General features: G+C 40.0%; 1 pseudogene; it reads left to right on the top strand.

Moving 5' to 3' along the window:
- Positions 1-2,829: 2,829 nt before the first annotated feature.
- LOC132035590 (5S ribosomal RNA) lies at positions 2,830-2,945 on the top strand (annotated as a pseudogene).
- The last annotated feature ends 4,365 nt before the right edge of the window (positions 2,946-7,310 follow it).

Raw genomic sequence — 7,310 nt, 5'->3', positions numbered from 1 at the left:
CTTTCTACGTTGACCTAATTGGCTTATTTTGAGTGATATGTAAGAACGACTTTTGACTAAGGTTCCGATTAATAAAAAGTGATCATTTTGACTACTCCATTGAGTTCCATGATATAATTTGCCATGTACAAACGATCCCAAAGGTTTTGTCTTTGACATCATTCGTCGCAACTCGAAAGGTATGACTATGGCTATTGTCGACTTCCTTTAAATGATCTATCGTACGGATTGTTCTTTCGAGTCTTGGCAAACATTCTATATTTTATGTTGCATGTGGTTTCTCACTACTGCGCTCGTGCGAGCTGTTATTACATCTTTCTTGCGTCCGGGCCGGGGCATGTATTCGTGCAATTCCGGCGCATTATTCACCGCGTCCTCACTAGAGGGCGGGGCATGTTATATATATATATATATATATATATATATATATATATATATATATATGATGATGATGATGTGATGACGGGAAGGTGGCCGGGATGGCATATGATGATTCCCTTCACCGCGTCCCTCGCTAGAGGGCGGGGCATGTTGCGTGTGCATAAATATGATGATTTTACTTACCGCGTCCCTCATTAGAGGGACGGGGCATGTTGTGTACGCATATGTTCATGATGATTTCTTTATTTATGTTACTCAGTCCATTAGTGCTTTTGAAACGCATGATTTACATTCGAGGTAAGCTTATGAGATCCGATTCTTTGTACTACCATTTGTCCTCTTTATTTCCGTATGATTCGATTCTTTTGTATCTCTTTGCTTTACATACTCGGTACATATTAAATCGACCCCGCTTTCTTCGGGGGCTGCGTTTCATGCCGCGCGGTACACCCGGATGAGTTGAAGACATTAGCGAGAAGATGTTCCGGCGGGATTGGCGAGCTCCGGTTGCTCGGTCTTTGCCAAGTCAAAGTATTATGTTATAGTATCATGTTCGTGTTAGAGACTTTGCGAACGAGTGTTGTGGGTATAGGATGTCGGTTATGTAAGTGGCTATGTAAGCCGATGAATTATCATGCATTGTATTATAAGTGCTATATGTCTTTATGTGTTACAAGTTTTCATTGATTCGGGAAAGGAAAAAAAAAATGTATACTATTTTCCGAAAAATTTTCATTATGTAATTGTGTCATGACTTGATAGTAAGCGTGATCATGAGTACTATGTGAGTCAGCGGGTTCGCTCGGCTCTAAATAAGGGTCGGGTGCCCATCACACCCTAACGAAAATTAGGGTGTGACAAAGTGGTATCGTCAGACGGGTACTCCTAGGGGTTGTACGCAAAGTCGTGTCCGGTAGAGTCACGTTTATGGTGTGAAGCGCGCCACATTTATAAACGAGGAGGCTACGGGCATCTAGGATGGTTACGCTTCTTTGACATCTTAGATCGTGCCGTAGAGCCAAGTTATAAGAAATGAGATTCCCGACATTGACTTTTGATTTTAGAAGAGAAGGCGATTAACGATATTGGAAGCTACGAAGTACGCAGGTAAGCAAAGGTATGCAAGGCTTATGTCAGGTAAGATATTAAAGCACGATGGAAATACAAGTTCAGATCAAAGAAGAAGCAAATAAGAAAGTGTAATAGGTGCGGTTTGAATTTGGGCCTACAAGGTATGCTTATTATTTTTGTCTTGTCAATGATGTCGGGAGCCTGTGGCGTGATATGCTACGATATGCGTATATATATGCTGCCCTGTGAGGCATTGTTGGTATTTCACTGTGTACGAGGTTCGAGATAGTAACGATTCTGAGAGGAGACTCTGCCGAAATTTCCCCAGAAATAAAGAAAGAGTGAGATTTAGGTTTGTGATATGTCTAGAAACGGGGTCGTGCCAATAGTAATGAAATTTTTTTTGACTAAAATACGAGCGCAGTCGACCTCGGGAAAGAAATTAATTGCGGAATTAGGGATAACCATAATTAGAAGTTTGATATCGACACGGTGAAAAGAACTGGGAAAGGCCTTGTAGTCCAAGAGATGATTCAAGCGGGTAAATTTTGACGAAATGTTATTTAAGGACGCCGGGCGATAAGTAGGGACGAATTATGACGCGCTTACGGTTAAAAGCAGTAAAAGTACGATTTAAGACAAGAGCGCAGGGGAAAAGAATTGCCACGGGCATGAAAGTAGTGATGGGACAACTTGTGAGATAATAAGGATAAAGTGGATCAGGAAAGGGTAAAGGATTACGAAGTGTCATATTATCGGATCGATTATGAACAGGACGTAATATGAATATAGCAAGAAACGTTATGGAAATTAGTAAAGCCTAATTAGAAAGCGGCTAAAGTTATGATGTGGTTTACGTAGCTAGAATATAAAGGTAAGTGTGAAACGGAAAAGTGAACTATAGAGCGAATAAGCGAGATTTATCAGGTTCTGTAAGGAAAGCCCGGAATAAGGGTTATATAAATAGTGGGAATGATAGTGGGCGTGAGAAAAGAAAGGGTAATCGGAAGAAGGAAATAAGAAGGGAGTGAGACAACGGTATAGTAATAGACCATGACGCGCGCGATTAAGGATCCGGGCGTCGAAGTGACGGGATTGTGAAAGACTCGGTTGTAGAAAGGATGAGGAACAAGGTAAAATGAGAGCGAGAAATTCAAGGTACAGTAGCGAGGATTTATAAATAACGGCGGTCGGGGTGTGTTCATCGTCCTCGAGAATTTGGAAGTCTAGAACGAAAGGTAACCATATCCACGGGTGAAAAGCGGATACCGAGAGCCAAAGGAGGGGTAAAACGAGAATTATGCTATAAGAGCGCTTCGAAGTCCGTTAATACTTCGACCTACTCCGGATCACGTGACGGAGGTCATGTGGTGAGGTGGATGCGATCATACCAGCACTAACGCACCGGATCCCATCAGAACTCCGAAGTTAAGCGTGCTTGGGCGAGAGTAGTACTAGGATGGGTGACCCCGCAGGAAGTATGCAAGAAACCCCAAAGATTTAGTCATAAGAGATAAATGAAAAGCTAGGATAGTCGAATGAAATTAGAGTATACGGAATGGTAGGGGACCATGAAAGGCCACACGGCACGCGACGAGACTAGACTAGAAGAGAGACAGAAAGTACGCCACAGCTCTGGAATTAGGATAGGCTTGAATAGCGTTTGGAGGCGTTTTGTGGGCTAGTTGGTAATAATTATATGTATATATATGAATGAGTACGATATTTCGTTTGTGATTGCATCAGTGGACACGTACGTCCAGCTCTTTGGTGCTACGATAAGGAAGACCCCAAATTGAATAAGGATCGAACTCCGAATAACAACAAAGGTAAATGGTACGAGTGCTACGAGATGAGGTGCTATTATTTTCACCATAGATTAAGATTGGAAATTTTAACACAACAATATTGGGAGAGGAAAGTGTGGGTAAGTGGAAGACAAAGAGGCCAAAATATCGGAAAAAGGTAAGAAACCCTGGTAAGGGAAGCGAGAGAAATTATTGGCAAGGTACGAGATTATTTGAATAAGAATTCGAAGATAGGTATATGAAAAGGATAAGGAGCGGTCATATGGAGCAAAACAAGAATGTGTGAGGTTCGAGAACCAATTTCAAAAGAAAATGGGACTAAAGAAATAGTGACTACGACAAGGAATGTGAAGTAAGACAAAGAACGATAAAGCCTTGTGACGATGACAGGAGATTTGGCATATAAAGGGACAATATGCAGTCACATTAATGTGATTACCTCGGACGTAAAAGTGTTCTCCTGAAAGGATGATCTAGGAATGAAACAGATTTGTGAGCTTAAAGTGAAAATTTCGTAAACTTCAGAGTCGATGCCACAAATGGCAAAATCCAAAAAGTGTTCGAGGAGGAAGGAACCCAAGGAAGGACAAGGATACTAGCTTGGTATGGTGGGTTAGAAAACCCATGATACGGAATAAGGATTCACGTAAAGACCGAGGAGATTGATTATAAAGGAAAATTCGGTAGAAGATAAGGAATGGGCATGAAGAGAAGGATAACTAGAAGAGGTACCCCCCCTCCCAAAGTGTTATAAGATCCCATAAGGGCAGCTGAACATTCGAGGACGAATGTTCTAAAGGGGGGGAGGATGTTATGTCCCGTATTTTTGAACGTCGGATTATTTGTAAGCTGAGGTGGGGCCCACACGTTAAGATTTTTTTTTTTTGGAACATGTGACAAGTTATATGAATCACATATGTAAAGTTAAACACAACTCATGAAGGACCCTTGGGCCAAATCAAAGTGGAAGCCCTCCAAACGAATATTTTTAAGAAAACGTTTTCGGGTGACCTGACTTTGAGGGGCAAAAACGATATTATAAGTTTGGAATTTGGGAAAATACCAAGAAATAGAAGTTGTAGATAATTGAATTAGCTTTTCAACCATAGGTAGTGGGTTCCCAGGTGACGTCGGTACAGGGAGATATGAACGTTTTAAGGTCGAAAGGTCAGTGGGCTAGGCCCAACTCGGGGCCAACCGGGTTGGGCCCAAAAAAAAAATAAGAGTAAAATGAGGCCCAAGTGAGGAGGTGGCCGGCCATGGTCCTTAATAAAGGACCCAAGTCCATTTAAATTAGTCATGTGATAAATGTATAAAAGACCATTTAGTCAATATTTATCACTTAGAAGCTTCAAGACAAATTGACAAGGAGAAAAACAAAAGAAACAAGAGCAAAGGAGAAGGCCATTCGGCCATAACTCCAAATTTTTGCTCCTTTGAAATCTTCTCCCAAAAATTATTTTCTTGTGGTATTCCTACTAATTCAAAGGTCCTCTACAACTTGGTGTAATTATTTTGGAAGGAAGGGCACTTGTTTCACCAATTTAGCACCTTGGACAAGTGAAGAAGATAGGAGGAAAAGGTAAGAATTAATTCCTTTTTCTTATGTTATGAAGGTTTGTTTATGTTGTAGTATGTAGAAATGAGTAGAATTTATGGAAATATGGAAGTTTGCAAAGTGGGTGTGTATATGGGTATATGGCCGTGAATATGTATTGATGCATAGGCAATATGAGTTGAATTTTATGTAGTATTCTAGTTGTGTTGTTGAAACTTTGTGATGGAAATGGAAGAAAATGGTTTATGATGGCATGAAAAATGGTTGAAAATGATTATAGGAACTTATGTGATTTCAATGTAGTTTCTATGTAATTATGGAAGTGGAGTTCTAAATGAGAATTATTATGTTAGTTGGTGAATTTGGAGGGATGCAAGTCCATATTGGCATGAAAGATTGGTTGGTAAGTTGTTATAGGGAATTTTGTGATTTTATGGAAGATTTATGTAATGATGAAAATGAAATTGTTAAGGTGTGAATTATGATTATTGTTAATGAAGTTGGAGGATAAAAATGTGTTATGGATATTTATGTCGAAGATTAGAGATTTCGGATGAATTATGGTTTTGGTGGAATTTTTGTATGTTTTGTAAATATTTTGTAGAATGATATGAAATGCTTCCGAATTGTATTTGAATGATCTTTAATTAAAATATAAACATGGAAATATTGATATTGATTTGAAGGTGCAAAGTTGGATTGGAAGTTGTTGGACTATTCAGAAAAGAAGACAATTTATCTTAGAATGCGTTTCAAATCGAATGTTGATGTTATTGGTATTGTTGTTGGTATGGTTGTTGATATTTGAGCCGAGTTAAATCTCGGGGATGTTGTACATATAGGGGAGATGCTGCCCAAATTTTTGTAGACAAGTATTGATTAAGATTGAATTCTTAAGGCCTTACGATTAATATTTGGTAAATGTGACCAATTGTAGATTTTGGACGAAACGGGATTTGAATGTGGAGAAGCGTAAGGAGCGAATAAGGTATGTAAAGCTTCACCTTTTGTCCTCTTGGCATGTCTTAGGCATAATAGGTTTGGATATGAGCCTCGGGGCGACTCTACTCCTAGGAATCCGAGCTTAGATTTGACCCTTTTTCATTGATAAAATTGAATTAGATACTTTATGTTTTGTTGGAAAAATAGCTTAAACATTTATAACTCTCACAAATGGAACCGAATTACCTTGAGATTTTCATAGGTGGCTCCATAAAGCCTAATGTTTGTAATTTTACGTACGCCACCTCGACTTGACCCGAAGTGGGCCCCCTATTTACGAGATCTTTCTACGTTGACCTAATTGGCTTATTTTGAGTGATATGTAAGAACGACTTTTGACTAAGGTTCCGATTAATAAAAAGTGATCATTTTGACTACTCCATTGAGTTCCATGATATAATTTGCCATGTACAAACGATCCCAAAGGTTTTGTCTTTGACATCATTCGTCGCAACTCTGAAAGGTATGACCTATGGCTATTGTCGACTTCCTTTAAATGATCTATCGTACGGATTGTTCTTTCGAGTCTTGGCAAACATTCTATATTTTATGTTGCATGTGGTTTCTCACTACTCTGCTCGTGCGAGCGTTATTACATCTTTCCTGCGTCCGGGCCGGGGCATGTATTCGTGCAATTCCTGCATTATTCACCGCGTCCCTCACTAGAGGGCGGGGCATGTTATATATATATATATACATATGATGATGATGATGTGATGACGGGAAGGTGGCCAGGATGGCATATGATGATTCCCTTCACCGCGTCCCTCACTAGAGGGCCGGGGCATGTTGCATGTGCATAAATATGATGATTTTACTTACCGCGTCCCTCATTAGAGGGCGGGGCATGTTGTGTACGCATATGTTCATGATGATTTCTTTATTTATGTTACTCGGTCCATTAGTGCTTTTGAAACGCATGATTTACATTCGAGGTAAGCTTATGAGATCCGATTCTTTGTACTACCATTCGTCCTCTTTATTTCCGTATGATTCGATTCTTGTATCTCTTGCTTTACATACTCGGTACATATTCGTCTTGACCCCCTTTCTTCGGGGGCTGCGTTTCGCGCGCGGTACACCCGGATGAGTTGAAGACATTAGCGAGAAGATGTTCCGGCGGGATTGGCGAGCTCCGGTTGCTCGGAGTCTTTGCCAAGTCAAAGTATTATGTTATAGTATCATGTTACGTGTTAGAGACTTTGCGAACAGTGTTGTGGGTATAGGATGTCGGTTATGTAAATGGCTATGTAAGCCGATGAACTATCATGCATTGTATTATAAGTGTTGTATGTCTTTAGGTGTTATAAGTTTTCATTGATTCGGGAAAGGAAAAAAAAATGTATACTATTTTCCGAAAAATTTTCATTATGTAATTGTGTCATGACTTGATAGTAAGCGTGATCATGAGTACTATGTGAGTCAGCGGGTTCGCTCGGCTCTAAATAAGGGTCGGGTGCCCATCACACCCTAACGGAAATTAGGGTGTG

The sequence above is a fragment of the Lycium ferocissimum genome, chromosome 10 (genome assembly GCF_029784015.1).
Source record: "Lycium ferocissimum isolate CSIRO_LF1 chromosome 10, AGI_CSIRO_Lferr_CH_V1, whole genome shotgun sequence".
In the NCBI taxonomy this organism is placed as follows: Eukaryota; Viridiplantae; Streptophyta; class Magnoliopsida; order Solanales; family Solanaceae; genus Lycium; species Lycium ferocissimum.
This window is presented reverse-complemented; position numbering and strand designations above follow the sequence as displayed.